This window comes from Callithrix jacchus, chromosome 6, assembly GCF_049354715.1.
Source record: "Callithrix jacchus isolate 240 chromosome 6, calJac240_pri, whole genome shotgun sequence".
In the NCBI taxonomy this organism is placed as follows: Eukaryota; Metazoa; Chordata; class Mammalia; order Primates; family Cebidae; genus Callithrix; species Callithrix jacchus.
This window is the reverse complement of record NC_133507.1, coordinates 8,857,652-8,884,297: the sequence shown is the minus strand read 5'-3', so window position 1 is coordinate 8,884,297 and position 26,646 is coordinate 8,857,652. Positions and strand designations below refer to the sequence as shown.

General features: G+C 50.3%; 1 long non-coding RNA gene across 1 annotated transcript; it reads left to right on the top strand.

Moving 5' to 3' along the window:
* Positions 1–11,169: 11,169 nt before the first annotated feature.
* Positions 11,170–19,532, top strand: LOC144576777 (uncharacterized). The gene is made up of 2 exons (XR_013519232.1): positions 11,170–11,911; positions 14,665–19,532. It is a non-coding gene; the product is annotated as an uncharacterized LOC144576777 (long non-coding RNA).
* The last annotated feature ends 7,114 nt before the right edge of the window (positions 19,533–26,646 follow it).

Below are 26,646 nucleotides of genomic sequence, written 5' to 3'. Positions count from 1 at the left end.
CTCTCGAACTCCTGACCTTGGGTGATCCACCCGCCTCGGCCTGCCAAAGTGCTGGGATTACAGGCCTGAGCCACTGCACCCAGCGTCAGGTGGGTTTTTTTGTTTTTTTGTTTGTTCATTCATTTTGAGAGCGTCTCGCTCTGTCACCCAGGCTGGAGTACAGTGTCATGATCTCAGGTCACTGCAACCCCCCCTCCTGGGTTCAAGCAATTCTGCCTCAGCCTCCCAAGTAGCTGGGAGTACAGGCACACACCATAAGTCCTGACTAATTTTTGCATTTTTAGTAGAGACGAGTTTTTGCCACGTTGGCCAGGCTGGTTTTGACCTCCTGAACTCAAGTGATCTGTCCACGTTGGCCTCCTAAAGTGCTGGGATTACAGGCATGAGCCTCGGTGCCCACCTCATTCTGTTCATTTGAATGCCAGTCCTGTTTTCATGCTGTTTGTATTTAACTGGCATGATTAAATATGCTTGCTGGTGTGATTCTGTCATGACCGTAAGCATAAAAGGGTATGCCTGTGTGCAGGTGTTTATGTACTTAAGTACCAGCATAAACCAACACTAGGGGACCAAGACAATCTTTCTCCCTAGAATGAGGGTGGAGAGGTTGTCCTCCATTATTTGAATCTGAGAATCACGGTAATAAAAAGATCAACTCCTCTGAGCTAAGTCACTCAATAGCCATTAAGTGACTTAACGAGGAGGTGGCCCAGAAGAGGATTGAAGGGGAGGGCTACTCATGTGAGCCCTTGCTCCTGTATGACCTCTGACCTGAGCAAGGGACTTGGCTTCTCTGAGCCAGGTTTTACATCTGAAACTGGGAGGGCCTCGGTCTCAGGCCAGCTGTCACTCATGTGTGAGAGGCAGAAGCCTGGGAGGTGATGGGCTGTCCCTCTCCTCAGGGGTTTCTGGTTCCAGGCAGGCCTGCTTCGCCCAGGCTCCTCTGACAAGCACAGCCTTGACCCATGAGAAGCCACATGAGGATGCCAGGCCCATGACAGGTAGGACAGGAGAAGGTTTGGTTGGGGCCGGGGAAAGTGGCCCCAAGACCCTTGAGGGCCAGCCTCCCGTTCTGCTGTGGGGCAAGAATTAGCACTGGACAGTCTGAAATCCAAGCCAAAGCGTGGCCTCAGATCTGCTCCACCTTCCACACTAGGGCCAGCTCAGCTGGGAGCAAGGAGAGGGTGACCAGCAAGTGTAGCCTGAGAGGCAAGGGCAGCAGGAGGTGCAGATGGAGTCTGAAAGAGTCAGGGCCCACCTGGCTGATGGAATCACATGTGCCTCTGAGTGCAGCCTGGGCCTCCTGACCTGAGTGGGCGTCAGTAGGTGTCCGTGCCAGACCCAGGTCCTCTGGTCCCAGCCACTGGGCCTGGCAGCCGCTGAGCAGCCCAGCGTGAGGCCGGTGAGCTGGTGCAGCCCAGGCGGGGAGGCTGGCAGAGGAGGGCTTTGGGCTTCTCTGTGAGCAGCTGTGGTCATAGGCTGGCCTGGTTCCCAGCATGGTCTCCTCGAAAAACTGGCCTCCCTGCTCACCCTGGACACTGGGGCACCAGGCCCACAGTCCACCCAGCAGGAGCCAGGAGGGTTTACTGACAAGGCAAAGGTCTGATTTATTTTTACTTTTCAGGGTTGTCCCCACCAAAATGAAGGCTGCTATTTAACCAGCAGCCACTAAAAATAAATATTTAAACACCACATTTGTGCAGCTGAGCCAGGCCAGGCGCGCCTTAGAGGCATGTCGTTTCCCTTGGGCGGCTGGGACAATGACACACTCGCGCCTCCACTAGCCACAGCCAGGAGAGGCCAGGCCTCAGCCCAGTGAGAGGACAAATCCTCCTGTCCAAGAACGTCTTTATTCCCCAGTGTCTGGGGAAAGCAGCAACTGGCTAGAGAAGGGGACAGAAGAAGACCAAGAAAGGAAACGCCTTTCCAGGAAGTCCTCCCCCGGAGAGGGTGCAGGCAGCCCGAGACGCCCCACTGCTCTGTGCACGGAGTGGCTGCCTCACCCCAGCTGTGCGGGTCCTGCTGTGACACAGACAGTGCGGCCCTGGATGCAGCGAGGTCAGAAACCACAAGCAGCAGGGGCTCCTCAGGCAGGGAAGGCCGGGCCCTCCAGCTGGGAGAGGGAAGTCCCCGGGCCACCAGCGACCTGCTGCTCTTTCCCAAGTGCAAGATTTCCCAACGCAGCTTTTCTCATCCAGAGGCTGGGGCGTAGAGGATGGGATATAGAGGCTGGGGCGTAGAGGCTTGGGGGTAGAGGCTTCAAACTGTTCAACTCCTTATCAAAACTGTTCATACACTCTCCTCCCTGAGCTGTGGAAAGTCTGTGCATCTTCTGTAATACCAAGATAGGTAGAAGATTTTTCACAAAATCCTTATGTAAAACATGTTCCATTTTAAAAAAAATGTATGATTGGAAAGAGAGATACAGAGAGAGGAAAGAGACAGAGACCAAAAGAGACCAGAGAGAGACAGACAGACAGAGAGGCCAGGGGAAGAGAGAAACAGAGACAAAAAAGAAAGAAATGGTGGTGGGGTGGAGCGAGGGGGCTTGGAGACAGAGGAAGAGAAAAGAGAGGGAGAAAGAGACCTCGCTCAGGGTGCACAGGGGCAGTCGGGAGCAAGAGCGGGGCCCCTGGGCCCCTGAGCCTCCCCCTGCAGAGCAGCCTCCCTCACCCATGTGGCTGCCCAGGGCTGAGGGAGGTGAAGAGTGACTGCTCGTGGTATGGGGTTTCGTTTTCAGGTAATGAAGATGTTCTAGGATTAGATAGCAGTGACGGCTGTACAACCTTGTGAGGATGGTAAACCCACTGAATTTCACACTTTAAAACAGTCACTGTTATGGTATAGGAATTACTTCAGTAAACAAGCCAAAACATCTGCAAAAGATAAAACTTTGGCAACTACGGTGCTTTCTCTAGTATTTAATTTTCTTGATTTGTTCCTTAGTTTTAAATGAATACTTTTAAAAGAATTTTAAATATACCGTTCCACTGTTGTAAAACATTTCATATATGAACTGAAATTTCCCCTCACCTTGCAGTTCGTGCTCTGATACTCTCTTCAATGTTAAACAAGAACAAGACTTGGACAGTCTCAGAGAGTGACAGCACCGAGGTGACTCAGGTTCCGAACCTTCCTCTTTCCAATCACTGTGCTATTGCTGTTTTGTCAAGTCTGCTGTTTAAATGTAGGAATTCACAGTACCCCGGGGCATTGGAGACAAGAATTATCGTCTCCAAAGTGACTTTAGGTTGCTCACAACTTACCTCTGAAAAGCACCTTTCTGGACCAACTTTACACCTGGCACTTCTGAAATTAACTTTCACATAGAATGCAAAGCATATTAAAGGATAATAAAGAAAATCATGGTGAGTTGTATATCTATATCTATCTATCTGTATATCTATATCTGTATAGATAGATAGATATAGATATAGATATAGATTATAGATATAGATATATACCCTAACAATTGTTTAGAATTTAGATCAGCAAAATATTTTCCCTGGCAGAAGTATTTAATCATGCCTGGTCATTTAAAAAAAAATACAATAGTCCAACTTGATGGATTTTATTATTGTCACTTCAGGGACAGTATGTCACCTCGTTGCCCGAACCCAAGCACACAGCTCCCACCATCTCACCCTCACTTTCTATTTCCCTAGCGCTTTGAAGATTCCATATTCCGTTTTACCCACCTCAGGAGAACATTACTAGGCTATGTTCTTCCTCATCCCCATTTGAAAGACGAGGAAGCAAGGGGCCCAGAGAGCTCCTTCTCCCAGGCCCTGGTGAGGCAGAACACAGACAGGCTGTAGGATGACAGTGCTGGTTAGGGAGAAGCTGGATTTTCTTTTTCTTATTTTAAATGTATTTATTATACTTTAAGTTCTGGGATACATGTGCAGATCATGCGGAGAGGTGAGAGGCTTGTCCAAAAGCCAGCAGGAGGGGACAGAGCCTGGAAGCCAGTTCTGCAGGGCTCAGCTCCCACTTCTCAGGGCCCAGTCCTGACTTGGCCCTCTTACCAGGGCCGGTAGGGGGGGTTCTACTCCCCACAGTTCTGGCTGTCAGACTCACCCAGGCCGTGCCTCATCATCGCAGTACCTGCTCTCAGCTTGGAAAGAACCTGGAAATTCATTCACACTTAGATGCTGAGAGCTGCTAACAGGCTTCTTTCCCAAGAAGTCATTGCCTTTATCAGAGAGAGTGCTCCTTAATCAGCTGAAAGAATGCCTCTGCAGGTGGGGTGTCGGGTGTCCTCCCTGGGCTGCTGGGATCATGGGTACACATCTGTCCTCCTCCACCTCACCTCAGGAGTAGTTTGCTCCCCAGACAGTAAATCCTGTCTGAGAGAACATCCAAAGAGACGTCCCACAGTCAGCCCGACCTCCAAATGCATTTGGAGTTGCAAATTAGATGGCAGTCTCATGGCCTGCGTCTGATTATGTGGAGCTAAGAAAATTCAGTTTTTCCCTGACACAAGAACAGAACACCAAACACCGCATGTTCTCACTCATAATGGGTGTTGAACAATGAGAGCACACAGACACAGGGAGGGGAGTGTCACACCCTGGTGCCTGGGGATGGAGGCTAGGGGAGGAATAGCAGGGGGTGGGAGGATAGGGAAGGGATTGCATTAGGAGAAATACCTAATGGATGCAGCAAACCCCCGCCATGGTACGGGTACACCTATGTAACAAACCTGCACGATCTGCACATGTACCCCAGACCTTAAAGTATAATAAATACATTTAAAATAAGAAAAAGAAAATCCAGCTTCTCCCTAACCAGCACTGGCATCCTACAGCCTGTCTGTGTTCTGCCTCACCAGGGCCTGGGAGAAGGAGCTCTAAGAGGACAGGGCCTCACAAACTCCAGAAGTGGGTCTTGTCCTTCTCCTCTGAGCTCGCTCAGATGCTTTGTCTCCAGAGTCCTCAGATGTACAAAGCTTAACGAGTGCCAGTTTACTCATTATTGTCCTCCCAGTCCTCACGACCATGAAAACCCTTCTGCACAGACAGGTTAGGAGACAGGCCTCAGGAAAAATGTACATCTGCTTTTAAAAAAAAATGCGGTTTCAGGTTCCACTTTACATCAGCCAGGGTTTAGTTACAGGAAACAGAAACCACTCTAACAATTTTAAGCAAAAAAGGGTTTAGGCAGGAAATTAGGGGCTTACCATTTTATTGAGAGGCATGGGCCGGGCCTTTTGGAGTGGTGCCCAGAACGAGGCCTGGGGACCAGCCGGCTGGGTGCTGCTAGCTTGGCCCCAATCAGCCAGGTGGGAGCCAGGAGTCTCCAGTGCTGTACCATACCTGCCTCCTGACCCCGCAAAGGGACTGAATGGACCCTGGAATGCTGCCACGGGAAAAACAACCACCACAACTTTGCGGGCCGGCAGAAACAGCCAAAAGCAGCAGGAGGAGAGTCTTGGCCTCTGAATCATAGTGGCGTGCAAAGAATTGGCAGGACCGGGGATGGGCTGGAGCTGGCTCAGCCAAGAGGCAGCCAACAGTGCACAGCAATTCCAACCCCAGGTCCAGGGACACCATGGGTTAGCATGATTAAAATTGACCATGGTAGAGACATTTACGCCATGGAAATCAGCAAGCACTAACAGCCACGTTGCTTTTTTCTTTTCTCTTCTCTTTTTTTTTTTTTTATTTAGAGCTGGTTGTTAAACATTTACCACTGGGCATAATCCATTTCACATTTAGAACTCTAGCGGCAAGGGAAGCAGGAAAGGCAGTGGTTCACCTTCTAGCCTTTGTAGCAACACAGAAAGGAGAACCTGCAGGATGCTAAGCCGTCCTCCGTTACAGACGCTCCCAGGAATGTATCCTGCAGTAAACTTGCACATGTGTGAGATGATGAATTATACTGCACATTGTTGGTGATTGCGTGGAAGCAACATTTCTTAGCACAATTGCTCTTGCGCATATGCGAAGTTTATTAACCCTGGAGCTAGGAAATTGGCAAGGTGACAGAATAGTGGGTTCTGGAAAGGTTTGGAAATTGTTGATTTGTATCTACGGGGAGGGGGGAAGAATGCTGGCATAAGCAGCTAATTAAGAAGAGGCAGCTAATAAGGTCAAGCTTACAGTTTCTTTTAGCATGATCATTACCACGTCATTTCCTTATCAACTGGAACAAGTGAGGTCTGAGGCACAGTAATCTTGGAGGCGATTTCTGGAGAGGCCAGCCGTTCATCAGAAATAATAAGAAACACGTCCAAGGTACACTACATCTGTGTCTCTTAATTAGACAAAGTTACACGGTTTTGTGCCCCAGCTGAGCTGGACGAGAGCCCATCAGCTCCGAGGCAGCAAGCATGTCAAGCAGAGGTCACAGCAAAGCACCAGGCAAGCAGGGTCTGCTGAACGTGCAGGTTGCCTAGCCCTCTGTATTATTTTTATTTGGCAATAGCCAAATATGGCAACAAGTTGCTACGCACTGAATTGTGTACTCTCTAAATCCATATATTGAAGCTGGAACCCTGCAGTGTGACAGTGTTTGGAGATAGGGCCATTAGGAGGCAGTCAGGGTTAGATGAGGTCAGAAGGGTGTGATCCTGATTCTCTAGGGCTGGTGTCCTCTTAAAAACAGGGAGAGGCGCCAGGCATTGTGGCTCACGCCTGTAATCCCAGCACTGTGGGAGGCCGAGGTGGGCAGATCATGAGGTCAGGAAATAGAGACCATCCTGGCTAACACAGTGAAACCCTGTCTCTACTAAAAATACAAAAAAATTAGCAGGCATGGTGGGGCATGCCTGTAATCCCAGCTACTCGGGAAGCTGAGGCAAGAGAATCACTTGAACCTGGGAGGTGGAGTTTGCAGTGAGCAGAGATTGTGCCACTGCACCTCAGCTGGGCAACAGAGTGAGACTCCATCTCCAATAAATAAATAAATAAGAAAGAAAGAAAGAAAACCAGGGTTCAGGAGAAGCTTCTCCTTGCCGTGCGACCATGGACAGGTCCCCAAGACTCTCCAAGCCTTGTTTTTCTCCTCTGTGAAATGGGCTAACAATACCAAGCCAGCCTGCCTCTGAGAGGAGCAGGGGGCAGGTAGCTCAGAGGAGTGGGCATGCTCCACAAACCAGAAACATGACAGCACGGGTTGTGCCTTTGCACAAGTGGGTGTGGCAGGCAACGCGGTGGGACTGAGGCAGCCCACACGGCTGTGATGGGGACTGAGCAGTGGGGGACATCTAACACTCAGGCACATGCAGCCCCTTCTTCGTATGCCTGTGTTCCAGGGGCCACTTCCACGCACACGCACATGCAGCCAACTAGTGGGTCTGCCTTCTAATTCTACAAGTAGATGCGAGGACAGACCAAGCCATGCACACACACCCCGCTCTGCTCCAGGCTCCCCACCCTAACAGTGTGGCCAGGGCCCTTCCTGTTCCTCTACATTTAACACACATCCATGTGACACCCTGCATCGGGGGGAGGAGCACCGTGTCTGTGTTGTGTGCACATGTGTGTTGCATGCATATGTTGCATGTATACCGTGAGCATGTGTGAGTGTGTGCCTATGTGAACCCTGCATCAGGGTAGGGGCACTGTGTCTGTGTTGTGTGCACATGTGAGTTGCATGCATGTGTTGCATGTATGTTGTGAGCATGTGTGTATGTGTGCCTGTGTGAACCCTGCGTCAGGGTAGGGGCACTGTGTGTTGTGTGCACATGTGTGTTGCATGCATATGTTGCATGTATACCGTGAGCATGTGCGAGTGTGTGCCTGTGTGAACCCTGCGTCAGGGTAGGGGCACCGTGTCTGTGTTGTGTACACATGTGAGTTGCATGCATGTGTTGCATGTATGTTGTGAGCATGTGTGTACGTGTGCCTGTGTGAACCCTGCGTCAGGGTAGGGGCACTGTGTCTGTGTTGTGTGCACATGTGAGTTGCATGCATGTGTTGCATGTATGTTGTGAGCATGTGTGTACGTGTGCCTGTGTGAACCCTGCGTCAGGGTAGGGGCACTGTGTGTTGTGTGCACATGTGTGTTGCATGCATATGTTGCATGTATACCGTGAGCATGTGCGAGTGTGTGCCTGTGTGAACCCTGCGTCAGGGTAGGGGCACCGTGTCTGTGTTGTGTACACATGTGAGTTGCATGCATGTGTTGCATGTATGTTGTGAGCATGTGTGTGCGTGTGCCTGTGTGAACCCCGCGTCAGGGTAAGGGCACTGTGTGTTGTGTGCACATGTGTGTTGCATGTATGTGTTGCATGTATGTTGTGAGCATGTGTGTGCGTGTGCCTGTGTGACTGGTTGCTTAGTACGTGTGTTGCTCTGACTTGCTTTAACACCAGGACGTGGAGACCTTGGCTTCAGGACACCCTCTTGGGCAGTGCAGAGCTGCAAAGCCACCTGCTGCCACACAGTGTTTGGATTATCTCAGACCTCCCTTAGCCAAAGAGAGCCAAGGAACAATAGTGACAGATTTCTGAAGTGTGGTTATTTTATTTCTTTTTTTTTCTTGAGATGGAGTTTTGCTCTTGTTGCCCGGGCTGGAGTGCAATGGCATGGTCTTGGCTCACTGCAACCTCCACCTCGCGGGTTCAAGCAATTCTCCTGCCTCAGCCTCCTAAGTAGCTGGGACTAGAGGCACGTGCCACCATGCCCAGCTAATTTTGTATTTTTAGCAGAGACGAGGTTTCTTCATGTCGGCCAGGTTGGTCTCGGACTCCCAACCTCAGGTGATCCACCCACCTCAGCCTCCCAAAGTGCTGGGATTACAGGTGTGCACCACTGCGCCCGGCCTGAAGTGTGGTTATTTCCTAAACTGCAGAGTTGGCAACACTGTTGATCTCTGCATGCCAGAGTTTCCAGGTGAGGATTCTGAGAGGTCCAGAGGCTGTCCCAAGCCGCTGTGCAGAGGACAGAGTCAGACTCTCAGAGCCATGCTTAGAGGAAGACGGCCCTCAGGGATCTGAACCCAAAGATGTGGACTGCTCCTGTCTCTTGGGGCCTATGGGTGATCAGACTCTCTACCTTGCATTCCTGAGGACCTCCAGAAGGAGCCCAGAAGACGGGACTGGAGCCCACGCCCAGTCCAATAAAGGACATTGAACTGCTGCCTGGCAGGGAGGCTCCGGCCCCATGGGAGCAGGGGCCAGGGAGGGGTCCAGCCCAGGAGCCCCAGATCTTTTCCCCAAGGGCTTTTCCACTCTGCAGTCAGCAGGTTATCTCGGGTGGTACCTCAGTGCCCTGTGAACACCCCAGTCCTCAGTGACCTTCCACTGTGTGGGAGCAGCCCCATCCACAGGCCTGAACCAGCTGTTCATTGAGGGTGTAGATTTCTCCATTAGCTGATATTATTCTGTAAAGAGGAGCTTCCCAGATCCCCTGGGAGGAACAAGCGCTCCTCCTGTAAAGGCGTCATGCTTCTCTCCAGTGGTGATCAGTGGGCTTTCCTCCCGCCTTCTCTTTCTTTCTTTCCTTCGTCCTTTCCTGTTTTATCATAATGGGCCTGTGGACTTAAACACACTATGCTTCATGCTCACTTACCGCCATCATGCTTTTTTTGGGGGGGGTGGGAGTCTCTGTCTGTTGCCAGGCTGGAGTGAAGTGGTGCAGTCTCAGCTCTCTGCAGCCTCTGCCTCTTGGGCTCAAGTGATTCTCTTGCCTCAGCCTCCCAAGTAGCTGGGACTACAGGCATGTACCACCATGCCCAGCTGATTTTTATATTTTTAGTAGAGGTGGGGTTTCACCATGTTGCCCAGGATGGTCTCAATCTCTTGACCTCATGATCCGCCCGCCTCAGCCTTCCAAGGTGCTGGGATTACGGGCACAAGCCATGGCACCTGGCAGCACCATGCTTTTTGAAGTTCCAATTGTTCTGGAAATCTCTGAGCACTTCCTTGCTTTCTCAGACCGTTCCTGCCCAGACCCAGAACCAGCCAGTCTCCCAAAGAGCCCTGGTCCCTGGGGGTGGGACTGGGATTCAGAATCTAAGATCTGGCTGCTGTTGTGTTTGTGGCTATGTAGCCACCTGCTTTACCTTGCAGAAGAAGGATCTGACTCCCCAGGTTGGGGCTGGAGGTCCCCCTAGTTCCACAGGCAGCCAGGGCACAGTGGGGCTAACTTGTGACCATCTGCTTCACCTTACAGAAGAAGGATCTGACTCCCCAGGTTGGGGCTGGAGGTCCCCCTAGTCCCACAGGCAGCCAGGGCACAGTGGGGCTAACCTGTGACCACCTGCTTCACCTTACAGAAGAAAGATCTGACTCCCCAGATTGGGGCTGGAGGTCCCCCTAGTCCCACAGGCAGCCAGGAGACAGTGGGGCTAACCTGCAAGACTCTGCCCTGGCTCTTTGCGTGGGGAGGGGTTTCTAGGCTGGTCTCCACTAGCTCATGGCTCTCCGGAGGGAGCCCTACCCAGGGTCCTTTACATATACTTGATCTGAGCCCTGTGGTCAAGGCCTTAAACACAGACGATGAGTAATTTCAAGAGTACTGGAAAGGCCAGCCACAGAAATAGAGCTCTCCACCCACTGGCTGATGCCTCATGTTCCACCATTCATTCCTAAATATGGAGATTCAAATCCCGATCTAAATGCAACATCCCTGAAGATTTCACTGTCCATGTTCAGGTGTTCCTAAGAGCAGATACCACTGAGAGGGCAGACATGACCTTGAGGCCCTTGGCCTTGAGGTTGGAGGGAGGGGCCACCCTGTACTGGGGAAAAGCCTGGGACCTAAGCAGGCTCTGAAGACTTCACATACATGTGTCACAGTCTGCCAGCTCCAGCCCCTGCTCATCCACTGTTCTAGGGAAAAAATACATCACGCCCTGCAACCTCCAGACCCCCAGGGGGCTCCTGGGCTGGCTACAGAATGCCCAGCCTCTGCTGGGCACAGTGGAGCTTTATGGCTGAAGCCCGTCGAACCTCATGTGAGTCAGCAAGGAAACACATGTGCTCTCTTTTTCCTTAGAACCGCTGTGGTCTCCAGGGCCTGACAAGGTACATATGGAAATGTTATTCTTGACGGCACAGAGAGGCATGGAGTGGAAATACCAAACCAGCCAGGAGTGGTGGTAGGGAGCGTGCAGGGTGGGGGGAGTTGGGGGGGGCTGTGGGGGGTTGTAGGGAGTCATAGGGTGGGGGGGTGTGGGGCATGCCTCCAGCTGGCATCTGTTTTGAGCAGTGGGCCCCAAAAGACTGTAAAGCGGCTACACCCTTTCAGACCAGCTCACCCCACCCCACCTCTCCACTCTGTGCTTCCCCACCAGCCCCCCATGGGATCCAAATATTTTTCAGGCCAAGAAGCCTCTACCCATTAACAGACCCCATTTCGGAATTCAAGGTCCATTGTCAGCTCACAGGGAGCCATTTCCCTTTGTGGCAGAATAATACAGTACTTTAACATATTGACAAAATGTTTTGGTTTTGGTTTGGGGGACTTTTTGGTACTTCCTGATGCCCATCACTTAGGCCAGGCAGGTAGGGGTTATTTCAGACTCGATGTCCTCAGGGAGGGGCAGCACAGCAGGGCACGGACCTCGTGCTTGTACAGTTTCCACTTCTACCGACAGCTACAGAGACCCTGGGAAGTGAAACTACATAGGAGCTGAGGCCTAAAATCGCAAGAGCCAGGCTTTATAACATCAACATTTCAGGGTTTTGGTTTCATGTTTTGATTTTTGCTTCCAAAAAGGCTCCAAGGATAAAATTCAGACCATGAACAGCAGGACAGGAGGACACGTACGCCAAGCCAGCGTCCCACCTGGAGACAGAGAGCGTGCTCCTGCTGGAGGAGGGGTTGGAAGGGAAGCAGGGGAGGCGGATGCTGTCTGAGAAGCTGGGCTGTTCCCCTCAGCGCCTGCCAGGACCACGTGCTAGAGAAAGAAGCCCAGGACCCTGCGGAGCGCAGGAGAGGACAGAAGAGAACCAGGCCTGGTAAACCTCAGCTAGCCAGGGCTCCTCTCCAGGGTGGATGAGCTGGTTGGGCTTGAAGCTGAAGCTCCTGCCAGGTTTCCTGCCCATAGCCTGGGTTGTCTCCTGGTCCTGGAGGCTAAAGGTGTGCTCTGGTCCTCACCTCTGCTGCAAGCAGCAGGATGGGGGAAAGGGAAGACAGGCAGGGTCCCTGCCCAGACGGGTCTTCCGGATATTTCCCAGTCACTGCCCCCCAGCTTTTCTGTTTTCATGCTTGTCTCAGGAAAGAGGTCACCTGGTCACACACAGAGGCAAGAGAGGCTGAGACCTGTGGTCATTCCAAGAGGCCCAGCTCAGAGTCAGGAGGTCTGGGCAAAGGACATGGGGCAGGGGACCCCTCTCTCAGAGAGTAGCCTCTCTGCAGTATGTCCAGCCACCAGATGCTCCCGCCCCTGTTGACAACACAGGATACCTGAGCCCCCAGCAGCTGTGCCTGCAATACCCCTGCTGAAAGATGGCCCTCCATGGCTATTTTGGGTTCTCAGGTTTACGAGTCGGGGGATCCCTTTCCCAGACCCCCCACTCCTTGGATGAGACAAGAGCTAACCCAGCGCTCCAGAGCTGCGCTGCCCGAAAGGTAAATAGCCACTGCTTACCTACCACTATTGAAATATAGATTTAAACTCATTAAAATCAGGTATATTTTGGAAGTCTGCTTCTCTGCCACATGAGCCACACTTCAAGTGTTCCATCACCACCCAGGGCTAATGGCTCCAATATTGCATGACACAGACCAGAACCTTCCACCATCACAAAACATTGTGTTGGCAGTGTTACCCCAAAGGCACAAGGAGCCAGAGGCCTAGGGCTCTGTGTGGGGAGCTGCAGTGGTGGCCCCAGCCAGTGCACCTACTTCTTTCTTACCACAGCCCCTGCTGCTGGTAACTGGCACCGCCCCATGGCCCCATCACTGCTGAGGGCCAGGATGGACACTCAGCCTGATCCCAAAGACCAGCCACATGATGTTTCCCCAATGTGGGAGGAGAGACCAACAGGCATGGCCAAAGATGAGGAGCAAGACAGGGAACTGAGGGCGAGAAGGACTGGTGTGCTGTGCCTCTGTGATAGCTGACTGGGCAACTGGAGGCAAATTCCCTCTGCCCTCAACCTCCTCATCCATCCGCTCACCCCTCCATCTATCCATCTATCCATGTACACATACATTTATTTACCCATCCACTCATTCATTTATCTACCCACCCATCTGCCTATCTACCTATCTACCCATCCACCCAACCTCTATCCACCCACACAGCCATATACACATCCATATACCCATACATCCAAACAGCCATCCACCCACCCATCCACCCAGTTACTCATCCATCTATCCATCCTCCCAGCCATCTATATAGTCACACACCCATCCACCCATCTACCAATCCACACATCCACATATCCATCAACCAATGCATTCCATTTGCCCATCCACCCATCTATCCACCCATTACTCACCTATCCACCCATCTGCCCACCTATCCATCTACCCACCTATCCACTTATCTACCCATCTACCCACCTATTCTTTCATCTACCAATCCATTCAACCACCTATCCACCCTGCCATCTACCTACCTATCCACCTATCTACCCATTCACCCAAGCATCTATCCACTCACACACAGATTCACATATCTACCAATCAGTACACCCATATATCATCCACCCATGCACCCATCCACCCATCCATCCATGTACCCATGCATCCATTTACCCATCTATCCATCCAACCATCCACTGCTCCATTCACCTATCCACCCCTCCACCTACCTATTCACTCATCTACCTGTCTACCCAACCACCTATTCACTCAACCATCCACCCATCCACCCATCTACGCCCTTATCCATCCAACCATCCAAAACCACCTATGCAACCATCCAACCACCTATCCAACCATTCACTCATCCATCCATCTGCTCCATACTCCTGCCTTCCAGGCATTGTGGGTACAAAAATGAATGAGCCACAGCCTCCCACCTCAATATCAATATGAAAATCATTTGCAGAATAATTATGATAGCAACAAGAACAATCCTTGCTATGATGATGCAGTACGTGTTCTGACAGGTGTGGATGGAGTTTCCCTTGCAGAACACAGTGAGCGGTAAATGCTGGCAAGTGCTGAGGACCCTCCCAGGTCCCTCCCTCTAAGCCTGTGCTTCCCTGGGTGGGCTGAGGCTGTCAATCCAAATGCTGGGCCTGGCCCAGACCCCCTGAGGGAGGTTTGTGGGAGGCCAAGCTACATCCCCCACACCTGCTCTGGCCAGACCACTCAGCCAAGGTGGGACCCAGGCCAGGCCCCCACCTGCCTGCTCCATGGCCCCGAATTCCCAGGCTGCCAAGTCTCCACCCCTGCAACAAGAAAAAAATCCCAGGAACCCCCAAGATGTAACCTCACCTGCAGGGGAAGCTGGCAAAGGCCGCCTTCACAGCTCCAGCTCTCCTCTAGAGGAGTTGGAAAGGGTGAAGGCTTTCTCAGTCCGGAGCTGCACAGACCCATTCACTTGCACAGTTGTGAGGACTGCAGATGACGTTAGTAAAGACCTAGTTGGAGGCTGGCATGTAGCTGGTGCCTACGAAATGCTACTCAGAGTTACAATGTGTGAGGGGTCCCATTCCTCTTTCATAGGCTCTGAGGCTATAAATTAGAGGTGTGAGGTGCACAGATCATTCCTATAACTTGACAAGCCTGAACGAAACTGTCTTGCATACAGGTTCCAGCTTGTACTCAAAAGGAGAGGACAACACACTGTAAATCAAACCACCTTTGACCTGCCTGGGAGATCTGCTCCCCACACACTTCGCCTGAGGCTTTGGAGAATTTTCATGGCACATGTCAACAGGCCAGGTGGCCAGGAAGCCTGAGGCCTCAGAGAGCAAGTGTGTGGATGGCCAAGGAGCATCAGGATCGGTGCCACAGGGCCTGGGCACACCTGGGGGTAAGCTAGTTGGCTTCATTGCACTTCTGGTTATTAATAGGTTTAAGATCAGATCGATTCATTTTAAGTACAGCTTGAGAGCTGAAAGGGCCATGGGGTTTGCAAAACCATCTCTCCCCCACAAAAAAGCATCCTATAGGCGACATTTGTGTTCAGGCCAGAAGAGTCAAAGATTTTTGAGTACCAGGTACTGAGCCAAATTTGAAAGATAGTCAAATCATTCAAACATTTCTTTTATTAAAAGAGACAGGGTCTCACTTTGTCACCAGGCTGGAGCGCAGTCGTGCAATCACGCTCTCTGCAACCTGGGTTCAAGCAACCCTCCCACCTCAGCCTCCCAAGTTGCTGAGATTACAGGCGTGAGCCGTCACACCTGGCTTCAAGAAATTTCTTTAGAGTGTCCACTCTTCCCGCTGCTAGTCAGTGACTAACGCAAGGATGATTCCTGTCCTCCTTGGCCTGGTGTTCAAGGTGGGGAGCTGACAAGGGACAGACAATAAAGTGATTGTAAATCAAACAAGCATAAGACTACTTTCAGGGACCATTTCTACAGTTTGTTACAAATCAAACAAGTGACTGAAATGATAATGGCACGGGCACTCGGGCCTCTTTGACAGCATGACATTGAAACTACCCTCTCAAAAAAAAAAAGTGTCCCTCTAAAATATCCATCTTCTCAGAGGTGACCATGTGACCCAGGTCTGGCCAAGGAAATGTAGGTGAAAAGCTCAAAGAGAAGAATCTTTTCTAGATAAAAACTCAAAGCTCTACTGGAAGAAAGACCATCTTTGTCCTGTCTCTTCCTCCTTCCTCTTCTTCCTGCCTGGAATGGAGATGCGATGCTGGTGCAGGAGCAGCCGTCTTGTGCCTATGTGGTGTGAAGAGATGTCATCCACCAGCAGAAGGGAGCCGGAGGGGCGAGGGAGGTTAGGAGAGAGAGAGCAAGCTGACCTGGGAACTCAGACCTGGCCCTGCCCCTGAGGCACCAAGGCAGGGAGCACTGAGAGAGAAGCACGCAGCCCTAGGGCAATGTAGAGGGAAGGAGGGCAAGGAGGGGAAGGAGATTCGTCTTTCCTAAGAGCGTAGTAGCCCAGACAAGCAGACGGTCTTGAAGGCTCTTTATATTACCACCCATTATCTATTAATAAAACAGGAAACAGCACCTTTCCTGACAGTCACAGCGCAAGGAGTGACACACTTGCAAGTCTCCAGGTCTACTTAAGTGGGGTCCAAAAATAAAACTGAAATCTAAATCAGCATTACATCGTTACGATGTTAATCAGTATTTCACTATTGCTTTGACCATGCTGGCTGGCTTCCCTATAGAACATGCTGCTTAGAACCTTCCAGATGCCAAGGCTGGAGCCTTTCAAGCGCTGGAGACATCCTAGTGAGCTTTTCCTGCCCCACTCTGCCTTTAAAAGTTACAAGGGGCCAGGCATTGTGGCTCATGCCTATAGTCCCAGCACAAGTCCAAGCTTGAAGCCAGGATTGAAGACCATCGGGGCAATATAGCAAGACCCCATCTCTAATATATACATTTGGGGTTTTGCAAGTTAGCACACAATGTCCTTGAAAAGAAATTTGATGCTGTCTTTTAAAAACCGTAAAAATGAAGATGATGACGTTCCCAGATAACCCATTTTGGATTTCAGAGGTGAATCCAGGAGGAAACTGATGAATCAGGACAGGTGCCCTGGACTTGCAGGCTGGCTAGTGGCCGGGGCCATTTGAAAGCAGAACATCAGGCGGTGGTGATCGCAGGTGTGAGTGGACTCACAGGGCCCTCCGGTGTGCAGGAAAGCGTAAGGAAGGCACGATTCCTCCCCGCCAGTTACACGTCTCCTGAGAGGCCGCACACAGAGCATCAGCCTTTTGCAAAGACTGAAACACTTGCATCTTTCAAGAGGCTTCTGTCGCAGGATGAGTAGTGTCAACACGGTTTTGCAAATGCTGTCCCTGCACCCAGGACAATGATGGGACTTTCTGAGGTTATCTGGGAAGGAGGAGGACTGGGGATGGGAACTCACACTTCCCTGCATGTCTACCATGGCTGGAGAGGCCACCGTGCCACACGTTTGTGAATGTGACTGATCTTTAATTCTCACAGCTCCTGTAGGGTTTATACTCCTATTTCACAGATGAATTAACAAGTGAATAGAAGTAATGAGCTGGGCGCCATGCTCATGCCTGTAGTCCCAGTGTCTTGGGAGGCCAAAGTGGGAGGATCACTTGAGGCCAGGAGTTCAAGACCAGCCTGAACAACACAGTGAGCTCCTATCTCTACAAACAGTTTAAAAACGTAGCCAGGCGTGGTATGCAACTGTAGTCCTAGCTACTTGGGGTGTGAGGTGGGAGGATCACTGGAGCCCAGGAGGTCAAGGCTGCAGTGAGCTATGATCACACCACTGCACTCCAGCCCGGGCGACAGTGTGAGATCCTGTCTCTAAAAATAAAAGAATAATCAAGCAAAGTCACCTATCTGGGGATCAGCAGTGCTAGGACGCAGTGCCACGTGTGCCAGCTCTGGAGCCCCCTCTGCCCCCAGCTTCAGCCAGTGGGTTTCTTTCGCTGAGTGCACGTGTGCGTATTTGTCATTTCACAACATGAAAAGCCTGTACAGTGTGGTGATTAAACTCTGGCTCTGGAGTCAGACCGCCTCCCTCTGAGCTCCAGTTCCACTGCTCACTAGCTGTGTGACCTAGAGCAGGTTTCTTGACCTCTCTGTGCTTCTGTTTGCTCATCTGTAAAATGAGAGCGACGAGAGTAGCCTCTACCACAGAGCTGCGATGGGAAAAGTCCTATGTGAGCTATTTTGATTATTGTTGTTGTTGTTGTGGATGCTGGAGGAGCCTGTGAGCCTGCACAGGGGGGAGGGGCAGTCCTGGGGAAAGTGTCCCAAACCCTGCTGATCCTAGAAGCCCCCAGAGCCTGCTTCAGTGGCGGCAGGCACAGACGGTGGCGGCGGTGGGCCCTGACACCCTAGACATTGTCCTCCCAGGAAGTGGTTTTGGTTTTGTCCCACGTTTGTTCTGAGTGAGCGGACAGGCCCTTCTCTGGGCTCCTGTTCCCCAAAAGCCTCCCACCCTGTTTTCTAAGGGAAAGTGAAACTGCCCACCCCCAGGTCCTGAGCAGGCCCCTGCTGAGTGCTGATCTCCCTCTGAAGTGGTCAGAAGAGTGGGCTTGGGTTCCCATCAAGCACCCAGAGAAAGGCCAACCACCCCCGCTGGATGCAAGTGGGTGGGGGCCTGGCTAGTGTGGGGACGATTGCCCCCTCAGCCCTGGGCTCTGGGGCTCTGTCTGCGCATGGGAAGGCCCAGGACCCAGTGGGAAAGGTTCTGGCCTGGGGAGCCTGGAGGCGCCTCTGCACTGTCTGCCTGCCCTTGGGGCTTTAATGCCACTGGCCTGGACATTTCTGTTGTTTCCCTGAGGGTCCGTTCTATGCACACCTCCAACCCTCAGGGCCCGGCCACACTGGCTGGGCTGCTGGCCGGGAATGAGACACCCACCCTCTCAGGGCACCCTCTGGGCCTGACCAAGCCAGCCCTGCCTGCAACCTCGGAGAGGCCAAAGCAAGGTCCTGGGAAACTGAGGCTTTCCAACCCTGGTTAGAGACCACCTGTTGCTTCACTCCTCCCACCTGAAGTGTGAGCCCTGAGATGGCAGAGCCAGGGTCTGAGGCAGGCAGAGCCCCCAGAGCTCTGTGCCAGGTCCCCAGACCCAGGCCCACAGCAATAGCCACCAAAACTGGTGTGACACAAACAGTCCCCAGGCAACCTTATCAGTCAGATAGCACAAAGCCCTCCTGTCTGCTCCAGCCTGGCCCCACAAATATAGAGCTGCTGATTAGAACCTTCCAGACACCGAGGCTGGAGCCTTAAAAGGGCTGGAGACATTCTGGTGAGCTTTTCTGCCCTACTTTATCTTTAAAAATTACAAGGGCCAGGCACTGTGGCTCATGCCTGTAGTCTCAGCATTTGGGGAGGCCAAGCAAGAGGACTGCGTGAAGCCGGGAGTTGAAGACCAGCCGGGGCAATATAGCAAGACCCCATCTCTAATCGATACATATATGGGAAGTAGAAAAGTTCCTCTTCAAACTTTCCTTTCTTAAGAAAAATTCGTGTTAGAAAAAAATAGCTTGTTTTAAACAGTTTTTTCATAAAAACAAAAAAGACGTGGGGCCTTTGGGAGATTATTAAGTCCTCAGGGCTGTGCCTTCATGGGATCTGTGACCTTGTAAACAAGCTGGAGAGAACGCTAGGCCCCCTTTTTGCCCTCTGCCCTTCTACCTGCGAGGACACAGCATTGGTCGACTCTGAAGGATGCTGTGACAAGACACCACCCTGAGGCCGAGACCAGGGCCGTCACCAGACACCACACCTGCTGGCAACTCCAGCTTGGACTTCCTAGTCTGCAGAACTGCGAGAAATAAATTTCTGTCCTTTTCAAATTAACCAGTCTCAAATAAGATAAGAAAGAGAAGAAACAATTAATCAATTAACCGGTCTCAGGTGCTTTGTTACAGCAGTACAAATGAACTGCTATAACGTTAAACCTTTGATTCGAGAATTCAGGAAACTCACTAACTCCCCTAACCCTGATCATGAAGACTGGTCTAAATAAATGCGTGCCAAGCTCTGGAATGCAGTTTTCTTCTTAGTGCAAACACACTACTACCCCTCGTTGTGGAATGAACTTACATATTTGGAAGAAGGTTGCAGTCACAGGTAGGAAATCAAGTCATAAGTGAAACGAGGCAGAAGCTGAGCTGTGGAACCGGCCAGCCCACTGGAAGAAGAACCACAGCTAGGAGGTTACCCCCGGCCGGGCACAGGCCAGTCCTGGTGATACTGGACATTAGCTTTATGCCCCTGTGACCAACACCAGGCCCCACATGGCAGTGTACCTGGAGCTGCTGGCTGTTCCTGCTCAGACAAGGATTAGCTTAGGGGCTGGGCTGACTTTAGCCAACACAGGGAAGAGGTCACTTGTCCCCCGAATCCCACTGAGAAAGGGGAACACCTCCAGGGCGATTCTGCTCTGCCCCTTTCTGCCTTGTCATGGGCAGTGAGTATCTGATGTGTGACAAGAAGGGAATATAATAAAGATTTTTGCAAATAGGAGGAATGCCTGTATTTATAAAACTGATCTCTTTCAGGGATTTAATAAACTCAAAATAGAAGAAAAAATCAGTCCTCAAGAATGTACTATTTTTGTAAAAAAAAAAAACTTTGAAAAGGTTTTTCTTCTCTCTGAAGTCTTGACTGATATTACTTGGCGCTTTCTGACTTGGTCAGTCAATAGGACTCCTTTCCTTCCCCCTCTGAATAGCAGCCATTTCACTGCCTTTTACATTTTAGTCTTGGCAAGAAGCATATTGACCAAAGGATTCTTCTTCAGCCTTTTGTGTCAAATATTTATTTAAAATATGAGGCCATCAAGATTAAATGCCAAACTTTACTGTGGTTCTTTGCTTCCATAAAGAGATTACCAGCATACACACGGTGAGAGCAAACACAGCAGAAGGTTAGCACGTGCGACGCAGACGGAGGTATGTGAGGGTTCGCCGGATTATTCTTTCCATTTTTCTGTATGTTTGAACGTTTTCATAGTAAAACTTGTGAACCAAAGTAGCCCCAGTCTCCTGCCTGACACAGTGTCTGTTAGCTCATAGCATGCATTCAGTACGTGTTTCGCGAATTAAACTGAATGAGAGGCACCATTTCACTCACAACCACAGAGCTCGGCAGGATCATACCGTCATGGTTGTAACTGTAAGAGGTCTCCGGCTGCCTGTCCTCTACGCTTGTTCAAATAACTCCATTGAGAAGCAGGAATAGCAAGGCATTGTTATTTTTACTTATTTATTTATTTTGAGACAAAGTCTCCCTCTGTCGCCCAGGCTGGGGTGCAGTGGTGCCATCTCAGCTCACTCTAACCTCTGCCTCCCAGGTTAGAGTGAGCTGAGATTTTTACATCTCATCCCAAGCAATTTTTACATCTCAGCCTCCTGAGTAGCTGGGATTAGAGGGGTGTGCAAGCATTCCCGGCTAATTTTTGTATTTCTAGTAGAGACAGGGTTTCGCCTTGTCCAGGCTGGTCTCAAACTCCAGACCTCACGTGATCTGCCTGCCTCGGCCTCCCAAAGTGCTGGGATTACAGGCGTGACCCCCCATGCCTGACTAGCAAGGCATTTTTAAATTCTCTTTTCTTTTTTTTTTTGAGACAGTCTTGCTCTGTCACACAGGCTGGAGTGGAGTGCAATGACACAATCCTGGGTCACTGAAACCTCCACCTCCCAGGTTTAAGTGATTCTTCTGCCTCAGCCTTCTGAGTAGCTGGGACTATAAGCATGGGCCACCATGCCTGGCCGATTTTTGTATTTTTAGTAGAAATGGGGTTTCACCATGTTGGTCAGGATGGTCTTGAACTTCTGCTCTCAAGTGATCTGCATGCCTTGGCCTCCCAATCTTCTGGGATTACAGACATGAGCCACTGTGCCCAGCCCCTTCTTTCTTTAATAAGAGATGAGGGTTCCCTATGTTGACCAGGCTGGTCTTGAACTCCTGGCCTCAAGCAACCTTCCCTCCTCACCCCGGCCTCCCAAAGTGCTGAGATTACAAGTGTGAGCCACCATGCCCCAGCCACCTAAGACATTTCTTAAGGTGGGGGGAATCTGCATGATATAGGAAGTGCTGTCTTAAGTGCCAGAATTTCCGTGTTTGAGTCATGAATGCATGTCAACTCTGTGACTTTGGACAAATTGCTTACCTACTTTGAACCTATTTCCTTGCCTAAAAATGGGATAATTATGCCTGCTTTATAACTTACAAGGTTTTTCTGAGAAGAAATTTGACATGACCGTGGGAAGGCACTGTAAACAGCAGAGTAGTTCTACCACTCATGACTGCACTTCAGAATCTAAGACCCACACCTTCGCACACGTGATACCTGTCTTGGGAGGTGTCTCGCAGTTGACAGTGCCTCATGGTTTAATCAGCAGCATGTTTTTCTTTTTTAATGATATATGAAATAATAGTGGCATCTTAGATTTCATGAAATACTGTGGTTGAGTGGTCTTAGGCAAATGACTTAAACCTTTTAAATCTCAGCTTTTTCCTCATTTCATCAGGGATAAAAGTACTTTATAAAATTGTGACCAAGAATTTAAAAGATCAAGTATGCAACTGGGTGCGGTGGCTCACACCTGTAATCCCAGCACTTTGGGAGGCCGAGGCGGGTAGATCATGAGGTCAAGAGATCGAGACCATCCTGGTCAACATGGTGAAACCCCGTCTCCACTAAAAATACAAAAAATTAGCCAAGCATGGTGGCGGGCACCTGTAGTCCCAGCTACTTGGGAGGCTGAGGCAGGAGAATCGCTTGAACTCAAGAGGTGGAGGTTGCAGTGAGTCAAGATCATGCCATTGCACTCCAGCCTGGGCAACAGAGCTAGACTCGGTCTCAAAAAACAAAAAAAAGAAACACACAAACAAACAAAAAGATCAAGTATGCAAAGCACTTAATAAATACTCAGTAAATACTAGTACGCCATTGCATTATTGCACAAATTATCATTACTGTAGAACTGGTGCAGTCTCTCCAGGTCCCGCTCACACGATCCACATTGGCCACCCTGTTCTTGAAGAAGAAAATAGAGCCTTGTCAAATCTGCTTTGGAAAAACTGACCCCAAATTAAACACTCATGATTGCTTGGCTAAAGAAATAGACCTGAATACAGGGTGTCAGAGTAGCAAACTTTTTAAAACTCATTTCTACCACCTGGATGCTGCCATTATTTTCATAGCAACGCTCCTGGGGACTCCCTTAGACCCTTTTAGACTAGGACCTCGGGTGGCACGGTCTCTGTGAACATGCAGAACTGTCTGAGAGTGTGGAGGCTGTAGCCAGCCTGAAAGCAAGCAGGAGATGGCTTGCTTTGGGCCAGCTACACCTCAGGCTTCCCTCAATAAGCCTTCTAGCGATTTCTCCTGCATGCACGGTGGTAACCAGACTCTGAGGCTCTGGTTTCGGGGAACTGGGGCTGGTAAACACACTACCCGCACCCCCCCCCACCCCCCCCACCCCCAAACCCCCCCCCACAGTAAAGGCTTTTGCTTTTGTTTACCTGCAGCATGAGGATTTAATTTGCATGTTTCCTCCTGTGGAGGGAAGTGTGTGGATCCTTCGGGTCGCTGCAGCCTGTGGTAAGTGCTTTCAGCTGAAAGGGCACAAATCAAATCCTGCTGCGAGTGCTCTGGTCTTTCCTTCTGAGCCTGTGCCCCTGCTCCTCGTGAGGAGCATGGGGGAGGGAGGAAAAGCATCCAGCAAGAAGCAGTGTTTGGACGGCAAGGTTTTCCCAGGATGGCGCCTCAGGGATTAGGACCTGGGCGTCTTGAGGGGCCACTGTTCAGCCCACTGTAGTCATAGTTCCCTGACTGGACATGGACTTGGGCAGTGGGCTTGTTGAACTGCCCTCCACCTACCTGAGCGGGGCAGGGAGAACTGGAGAGAGATGATGGAACTGAGAGGGGATGGCAGTGGGGCAGATGCCACTGACTGGTGAGATACAGACGCTTGCTGGCAAGCGGGTACAAAACAAAGCAAAAGCCAACTGTATTCTAGTGTCAGGCGTCTGTGAACCATTCGGCCGGAGTCAGACAACCAAGAATCCTCTGGAATCAGCTGAGGGCAACTCAGCTGTGAAAGGTGAGAACTATAAGCACATGCCCAGCTGCAAAAATGTAGTGCTTATGGCTGTTTCTCATTTTGGTACCTAGTAACAGAATGTGTTTGAGTTTTTTCTCCCTTATTATCCTTTGTCATCTAACATAAAATGTGTTCAGAGTATTTAACTTTCTATCTCAGTATTTAAGTCGCAGGACAGGGCTGGGCGTGGTGGCTCATGCCTGTAATCCCAGCACTTTGGGAGGCCGAGGTGGGTGGATCACGAGGTCAAGAGATCGAGACCATCCTGGTCAACACGGTGAAACCCCGTCTCTACTCAAAATACAAAAACTTAGCTGGGCACGGTGGCACATGCCTGTAATCCCAGCTACTCAGGAGTCTGAGGCAGGAGAATTGCCTGAACCCAGGAGGCAGAGGTTGCAGTAACCCGAGATCGCGCCATTGCACTCCAGCCTGGGTAACAAGAGCAAAACTCCGTCTCAAAAAAAAAAAACTTGCAGGATACTGAGGGAGTGTGAATCTGCCATGAGAAAAGGGAACACTGTTACCCAAGAAAAACAAAAGGACTTAGCATCCACTCCAGGATTTGTGGGTTTGGGTTGTTGTCAGGTAGGTAGGCAAAGTATGGCTTTGCTTTTGTCTTTATTTGGAGATGTATGGCTTAAGGACGTGTCATGCTGGACCCCTGTTAGCTTCAACAGAGATGGCACCAGGTTCAAGAGCCACAGCGGTCTACCTCCCATATGTATGGTAGCCCTTGGGCCAGCAAACGAGACATATGGCTTTATTAGTGGGGAAACATACATAGAGAGCAGTCCCGCAGCGGCAGGATGGGCAAGAGAACCGCAGCCCAGCCGTTTTGCAGAAAGCATGCAGCTTACACAGCATTTCGACTTAGCACTCCCCCTAACAGTCTCCACCTGTCAACCTTACTGTTAACCCAAAACAAAAGGCCTCGATTCTCCCGTACAGCCGGTGTTCCACAGGGCCATCCAGGGGCTCAGGTGTTCCTTATAGATAAGAGATGACGCTCCTGATTGGCCATTCCTGAATTCCTTAGCTCAGAATTCCAAACAGATACTCAGATGCAGCTACCCTACAGTGTCATTCTCGTGGTCTATGCCTACGATTGCCGTCAAATGCGCGATGTGGTTTGGCTGTGTGTTCCCACCCAAATCTCGTGTTGAATTACCTTCACATATTTAAGGAGGGGCCCTGGGGGAAGTGATTGGCATGTGGGCAGCCTTCCCCCTTGCTGGTCTCACAAGAGGGGGTCTCGCGAGATCTGATGATTTAAAAATGTGGCGCTTCCAGCCCACCACCATTTGTCGCCGTGAGAAGAAAGGACTTGCTTCTCCTTTGCCTTCCACCGTGACTGCACGTTTCCTGAGGCCTCCCCAGCCACGTGGAACTGTAAGTCAATTAAATCTCTTTTCTTTGTAAATGACCCAGTCTCAGGTAGTTCTTTTTAGCAGTGTGAAAAGGGACTAATATATGCATCTACCATACAGATGGGCACCAAGCTGATGGGAGGTAGACCGCTGTGGCTTCGAAATGTGTCAGGTTGGCCAGGCTGAAATACGGTGCCTGGACGTCCCTTTCCTATGTTTCTCTTCGGGTGCACCACAGGCCAGAGTCTGGCCTGTGGGGGATTTGAAGGCTGGAAGTGAGGCAGCAGCCCTTACCTAGTTCCTGAGGGTTGTCGTTTACCTGCCAGCTCACCTTGCGGCGGGAGGTAGCTGCTGGATCTGCCATTGCAGATGGCACCTTCCCCTGGGTCCTCCTTTAGTTCTTCTGACTCCTGGGCATGTATTTGTGTTTAGCTACATGACAAAAGAGCCTGGCTTCTGGGCCGGGCGCGGTGGCTCAAGCCTGTAATCCCAGCACTTTGGGAGGCCGAGGCGGGTGGATCACGAGGTCAAGAGATCGAGACCATCCTGGTCAACATGGTGAAACCCCGTCTCTACTAAAAATACAAAAAATTAGCTGGGCATGGTGGTGCGTGCCTGTAATCCCAGCTACTCGGGAGGCTGAGGCAGGAGAATTGCTTGAACCCAGGAGGCGGAGGTTGCAGTGAGCCGAGATCGCGCCATTGCACTCCAGCCTGGGTAACAAGAGCGAAACTCCGTCTCAAAAAACAAAAAGAACCTGGCTTCTGCAGGACGCCTACACCACTAAGGTCAGAGGCAGCAGGAACCGACACAGGTTTCAGCTGTTGGTGAGCTCCAGATTGTGCTCGTGGGCTCCAGCGCGTTTCTGCTGCCCCTCACTTTCCTCGTGCCTTTCCCTCTTGTTTGCCTCTCCAGCATTCGACTGGAAGACAAGCGCCTCGCAGAAACTGTTAACCAGCCCCCACAATTGCGGGAGGTTCAATACCTGTCACAAATCCCAACTGAGTGGTTCTGTTTCTTTAACTAATACGGTAAATTATAAAAACTGTGCTATTTTGCAATTTTATAGTAATACAGTACAATTTTTGCTAACATTATAAGCTGTTTGACTGTGGAAACTCCTTGTTTGATAAAGGCATGGTACTCCTATAATTAAATGTGCGAGCACCTGGAAACCCTGGTGTTCCGTTTTGAATAATTACATTTGAATTTAGCATAATAATTTGGAATTTTATTTTCTTGGACATTATAATCAAACCTTTTCAGTTTATAAGAGAAAGGTAAATACGGCTAAAAACTAATTAGTACAATAGCTAGCACATAATTTTATTTTTAATAAAAAATAGGAAATATTAAACATTTTAAGATGAAGTAAATGATTGTACTCGAATTAACATAACTCTTCCTTAATGTCTGTTTTAACAAGACTGATGTTAAATCTGAGATGTTATGCGTGGGTTAATTTCAGTGTGTCTTAAAAATTTGATTAATTGATCCAGAAAATAATGTTGAAAAGAATTAGCATCACTAACTCCTACTTTGGTTGCTCAAGTTTGCTTTTCTTTCCAGCTAATGACAAGTTCTAGGGATGCGCACTGAGAATAGCAGGAAATATTTGCTGGTGTTTAAATATAGGGAAAAAATATTTTTAGCGTTCGGAATTTCGAATTGATGTTG